Source organism: Pistacia vera, unplaced genomic scaffold, assembly GCF_008641045.1.
Source record: "Pistacia vera cultivar Batoury unplaced genomic scaffold, PisVer_v2 Contig1004, whole genome shotgun sequence".
Taxonomy (NCBI): Eukaryota; Viridiplantae; Streptophyta; class Magnoliopsida; order Sapindales; family Anacardiaceae; genus Pistacia; species Pistacia vera.
Window position 1 is genome coordinate 21,625 of NW_022195033.1, and position 6,867 is coordinate 28,491.

Below are 6,867 nucleotides of genomic sequence, written 5' to 3' on the forward strand. Positions count from 1 at the left end.
CATAGACTTCAACATTCTTCAGAAATGTGTAATTAACCCTGCATGATAAAGCAGGGAGTTTCTTTAGTATATGCTTCTAGCATGAAATATTAGCAGTGATGCATATAAACTTTCTATCTTTTTCCACTTAAAGTTTCAATGTGGTATCCATTGAGTCGTATACTTTTGAAACTAAGCAAATTTCTTCCTGGATTTGCTAGAATATAAAGCATCATTGATACTTAATTTAATTCCGCTTGGTAACACAAGTTTTTCTCTTCCGGAGCCCTTAATAATGTTTTAGATCCTGATATGGTTTTTTTTAGTCTTAGTAAAGGTCAAACCTGAGAATATTTTATATCCCAAAAGATGGTATGCGTTGTTGCATAATCTACTATACAAATGTGTCTCCACCATTACTGAATATCGACGTCTTAGTTTGAAGTCCATCCTTAAAAAAAAAAAAATTACATTAGTAATGAACTTATCATCTTCAGGTATGGAACTTCATTTCAATTTTTGTCTCTGTTTTACAAACTTCATGTTTGTAATTGGTTTTATAACTTCAAGTTCTAAACGATATTTACTTATAGAATTTTAAGTTCATTTATCAAATATAATATGGAAGTATAATTGTTAACATCAGTTATCGAAATTTAATAAAACACATATCTACCCCATAAAGATGATATATAACAAGAATAAATAGATTCGACCTGAGGACTATTCAACATATAAATAGGTCCTACCATGAGATGGTATATAACAATATAAAATAACCATCATGAGTCGATTTTGACTGATAATAAATAAATCCAACCATGAAGGAACAATAATAAAATAGATCCAGCCAAAAGGTGGAATTGATAATAATATGTAGATCACGACCATAAATGCGGAATTAACAATAATGAGTAAATCCGCCCATAAAGGCAAATTTAACATAATAATAAACTCTCCATGGAGGCGGAATTGAACAGTAATAAATAAATCCGAACATAGAGGTGAAATTTAACATAATAAATAAACTCGACCATGGAGGCGGATTTAACAGTAATAAATAATCCGAACATAAAGGTGAAATTTAACAATAATAAATAATCATCAATGGAGATAAAATTTTACTGTAATAATAAATCTAGTCATAAAGGCGAAAACAAGATATACAACTTTGTAGGATTGAAAATACGTACTTTCGATAGGCGTGCCCGTACATTACATTTGTTAAACTCTTCAAGCTGATAACGGTGTTGTAATTTTAATGGTACTATTTAGTAAAACTCAGGAAGGATAAAGAACAGAGTAAATAACAAGGACCAAAGTGAGAGATTGGGGATGTGAGTGATGTAAAGTAACTCTCAAATATTTGAATTTGGCTTTCAATTTCAATTGATTTTTGAATGGAAAGGGAGGGGTAAATTAAATTTTATCTTTATTAAATTATTATAACTTTTGAAAAAAAAAAAAATCCGATTAAAATATTAAAAACATTTTGATAAGGGGCTTCGTGTTCCAAATTCCAATGTTAGTATTTTTTATTTAAAAGAGAATAAATACTTAAGCATCTATATAACAAAAAGAAGGGCACCTGTGGGCCTAATGGAATACTGGATAAGGCGTCTGACCTTCTAATCAGACATTGTGTGTTCGAGTCCCCACAAGGCGTGCCATAACTTACTTTATTTCGCTCTCAACAATGGTCCAAACCCTGAAACCATAAGATGTATCTGAGCATCTCCGCCTCTTCTTTGTAATTGTGCCTTTAAAGATTTCAAAACTTGTCTACTTGGCCATTTCCTCGCTTTAACTAATCTGAACCATTGTACTGCCCGCTCAAATAACTACAGGACTTTGGGATTGATCTAATGCTCAATACAACACTTACTCTCTAAAATTTCCTTTCTTAAACTAAAATTACCTTACATCAGCCTTTTCTCTAGCTAAATGAACACTAAATATTTATTAGAAAGTGACACGTACTTGATTCATATAAAGTACAAAATTTAATACACAAAGATTTGAGAAAACAAAAATAGAACCATTTTATCTGTTATAACCTATGTAATGTATCTATATATTGTACACTTTATGCGTAATGAAGATGGGTCACTCTCTTGTTTGATGAGTGTGTTGTTGATGATGATGATGGTGATCAGCAACTCAAGCTCCTTCTGCCTAAGAACAGCACCATTTTGTCGTTCTCAAGCTGCGCCTTCGCTCGTTGTTAAGCTTTGCTTTCTCCATTTCCCTCTCCTTCTTCGAGCTGAACTTCACCCACTTTAACCTTTGCTTCTCAAGCTCAAAAGCTTGGTATCGATAACTCACTGCTGTCCTCCAATTGCAGTAACCTCATCTTCATCCACTGCTTCTCTCTCCCATGCACTCTTGCTCCATCTAATCACACTCATTACTTCACCCTTCATTTGCTGCATTAATGGTGACAAGGTAGCAGAGAAAACGCCTTTTCTTGCCCTTTTTCGAGATGGTTTCTCACTCGTTGTCATCATCATCTTCTGACCCATGCCCATTTGGCCTCTTGAATTTCCTTCTATCGCTTCATCATCATCTGTCGTCATCCTCATCATCGTGTCATCCTCCTCATAATCCTCTTCTTCACTTCCCTTTTACCATTTTTGTCCTTCCATTCCCATTCTACTCGAATGCCCCACCATGGGCATTTTCCGATGAATGCAAGCACCGTTGTTGTGTTGTTGATGCTGGACCTGAGACGGATCCGTTGTTACCTCTGGTGGTGATTGCCACTAGTAGCTCCATTAGTACCACTACCATGACCACAACTATTATGATACCACACATTTCCCTGAAAAACAAATGTTTTCGAATTAAGATAACTTCTTAACCTCCTCCTTCATTTTCGGCGACAAATCCATTTATCCAGCAAACTCTGATTCTCCACAACACGGCAAGCAGTTCCTACCAAGTATTTCATTAACCCTTTTGTACTCTTATCAAGTCATTAAATTTATCCTCACATGTTGTGGAGACCATAAAACCCTTTCTCCTCATATGCCCTCGAAACTGATTTCCACTTCCCTTTCTTTTGAAGTAAAGCACCCGCTTTTTCTTCATTCCCTTCGGATCCGGCTTCATCCCATTAAAAAAACAGCCATATAAGAAGCCTAACCATGCTATCAGTCACTCATTCATCTGCCAAGGAGATGCCTTCTCTTCTGCCATCTCCAGCATTGTCATCCGGGGCAAATCCAAGTTCATCTTCATCACTGAGAGGCGAAGTTGCTGTTTTGGCTTGGGGTTAAACAAGGAAGCATGTTGTTTCGCCAATTGGTGGGATTGGGATTGTGATGTTGGTGTTGGTGATCAGTGTCATGCTGGTGAGATTAGAATAAGCAGCAAGCATTGAGATTGATTATGTAATTGTGAGGGTTTTGGAGGTTTTTGATTTGAGGATTTTTGAGGGTTTGTTGAGGGTGTAGACATTTCTAGGCCCAACATTCCTGAGCAATACCAGAAAACACCCCACCATTTAACCCTTTTGGTTCCATCAAACTAAAACACAACTAATTCAACAAAAACTTCAGCTTTACCATCAATTCTAATCATATAACAATGAAATTCTAAAAACAATAGGCAGAGATGGAAACCAACACCCAAGGAAAGCAACGGAACAGGAAGAGGAAGATTAAAGCAGAAAATAAACTTTGTGGAAGATTGAAAGGGAGAAAGAGTGTTAAAAGAGTGATAAAGATGGAACAGGTCGGTAGAAAATATATACAAAGACGTAGCAGCTGGTTTTGGTTAGGCAGGTTTTAGTTTGGGAAGAAAAAACTGCCCATGGTTTTTGGATTTGGTTTTAGTTTTTGGATGTAAACCCACGGTTTTGTGAAAACAAAGGGACTCCCTTAATATTTTTATCATTCCTATTTCCTACAGTCCTTTAGACTGCAACCACTTCCTGAATTTGGTCAATGCTTTATTTTTTACCTCAATTCTTTTACTGTACTTCATTTTTTTTTTTTTTAATTATCTACTATTTACAATACAAAATTAGTTATTAGTTCTCGGGGAGTTCAAAACAAAATTGACTTCCTCTCCTTGTCATACACCCCGTCATGCAGAAGATTTGCGCCAGGTATTTGTCTAAACTTTCTGCTATTATATTATTTATTTCTAAATTGATGAATTTGCTGCATTTTTCTTATTTTAGTGTCGTTATCATTCATATTTTTATTTCTTTATGTTCTTACGTTTGGGTGACCTCTATCAAACTCAGAGATTGAAAATAAGAGGTAGTGGGCCATACGTTTCATTATAAGATTGACTAAGTTTTTTTGGATGATTTATGATTATCTATTGCAGTTCATTTGAGTTATGTTTCTGTCTTTATGTTTACGTTTCTAGGGTTTGACTCATTTTGATGAGATCCTTCAATAAGCAGATGTATATTCTTTCCCGTGGAAATTTGGGTATAGATCTCCCCCCCGAGAAGGTCTGTTTCTTCTCTTGACTGAAGAATCATTGCTCAGTGCGAATTCTTAAACTCCTGATATGATGGTTTCTAAGATGTATTACTACATTTGCTTTAAGATGCCCCCAAAATTGCATTTATCTAACTCTTCCACCACCATGTTGGATTTTGTAAATTAATATAATTTTCACCCCTTAAACATAGATGATGTTTTAGTATACTTCAAAAATAGCACATGACATCTGAGTTTAACATTTATGTTTGAACTGTCATGAAGAAGTTTCCAAGATCTATATTTTGCTTTTAGTAGCAAATACTTCAATGCTAAAATATTTTAAAAGCACAGTAATTTTTTGCCATTATCTAAAGGCGATCACTTTATTTAGATTCTAAGCACCGCAGATAGAAGTTAGTCCATTTAGAGGGAAAAAAATATGCACTAATTTTTATTTTCTTATTATTTTTGAAATACCCATTAGACATTCATAGTTAGATTGTTCTGTAATGGAGAGAGTTTTGAAATTGTTTATTCTAATTGCAAGACATCTAAAAGTTTTTTGTGACATGAATTTTAACAGAGGATGGTGTTTTTTTGCAAGTCATATCTGTTGTGTTTGGTGGATCTCACTGGCACGGATCTCTGTGTACTTTGCAGGTGTTCTTATTTCAAAAGGCTGCTCTTCGCAAGTCAACTGGCTGGAAAGCCTGCAGTTGTTACTCGTTGTGTGGACTGTATGACTGACAACCTAAGACGTACTCGTGCAAAAGCCACTGGTGTTTGCAATGCAGTATTGGATGGCACGCTGGTAGCTCTTAACTCAAAACTTGTTGCTCTGAACCCTTTAAAATTTTGTGAATTTACATTTATGTGCTATATTATGGATACTCTTCAATTTATTTTTGATCTTGTATTCAAGGTATCTGATTTTCTGCCAAACCATTTACAAGAATGACCCATTATTAAGTACCTTATTCTCAGTCCTATTTCTTTATCATGCAGGGAGTGATGCATTCTCTTGGTGCTGAGACTTTACGTGACTCTTACCCTGTTGAAACTATCTCAATCATTGGTAAAATTTGTGCTGAGATAATAATTTGGACATACTCATATGTTCATTAAGTTTGCAACTTTATTTCAGGGTGGAAGCTGTAAATATGAAATTTGAGTTATGATTTGTTCTGACTCTTAATAATTGAATGCTTGACTTTGACATCTGGGGTGTGCTTGGTGTAAATGGTTCCATGGTCATGACGAGCTGGTACTCTTTTGTCGTTTCGTTTGTTAATTGACATCCATTTTTGCACGGTTGAGATGGAAGTGTTCTTCATAGGATTGGTTTATTTGTTCCTGAACTTTTCACCCCTTTAGATGCTTTATGATCACACTAAGCATTTTCTATATTTTTTTTCTCCAATGAACACATGAATTACCTTTGCATTGTTTTAATATAGCACTACCTCTTGTATGGAGGCCTTCCTATATAACAAATGAACAGCCTATGCCCACTTGGCTTTCATGTGTGCTGTTCCATACTTCCATTTACATCATACAAGTTTTTAGACTTACCTGTTAGACTTTGTTCACCTATCAATATAAAACAATTTCAAGTACTCACTTCAAGGAATCAAACAACATTATGATGCGGCTGATGATATAACCATAAATGCTGTGAATCATTTATTGTTTTCATCTATAAACTGACTTAGAGATCATTCATGAAATTTTGTGTGGATACTTCATGCTATATATATGATTTCCTGTAACCAATAATAGCCATTCTGTTCTTCCATTTACATCATACAAGTTTTTAGACTTACCTGTTGGACTTTGTTCACCAATCAATATGAAACACTTTCAATTATTACATTCAGGAATCAAACATATTATGATGCTGCTGAGTGCTGACACTATAACCTTAATGTTGTGAATCGTTTATTGTTTTCATCTATAAAACTGACTGTAGATTATTCATGAAATTTTGTGTGGATATTTTAGGGTGGTTTCTTGTTGGGCTTGACATAAAACTACACAGTAGTATTACATATTTGTGGAATTTGTAGTATAAATAATAGATATCTTTTTGTTTTCTTCTTTGTGCTTTATGTATGTTTTGACCTTTTCCTTAAAATGCATACAGCAGAGAAGGTTTTCAATCAAGACATATGTTTTTAAGAAGACTGGCAAGCATGTTGGAGGCCAATGATGCACTAAGAATCTATTGATTCTCCAGCAGTATTCCCTTTTGGCTGTTTTTTATATGCTCTAATTGTTTCTATTATTTTTTCTGCCAACTTCAATCCTGGTTGAGATTGGAGTTGTTGGATACTTCAAAATGTGTTCTTATAGTCCATTTTCTATTCTTCTCTAGTAATGGCAGCCATTAAGGTCAAGGAATCTGTTATTATATGCTTCATTCGTTAGGAAGAGCTGCAAGGTACTC

At 34.8% G+C, this 6,867-nt stretch overlaps 1 pseudogene; it reads left to right on the plus strand.

Moving 5' to 3' along the window:
- The first annotated feature begins 3,125 nt into the window (after positions 1-3,125).
- LOC116139521 lies at positions 3,126-6,656 on the plus strand (annotated as a pseudogene).
- Positions 6,657-6,867: the final 211 nt, after the last annotated feature.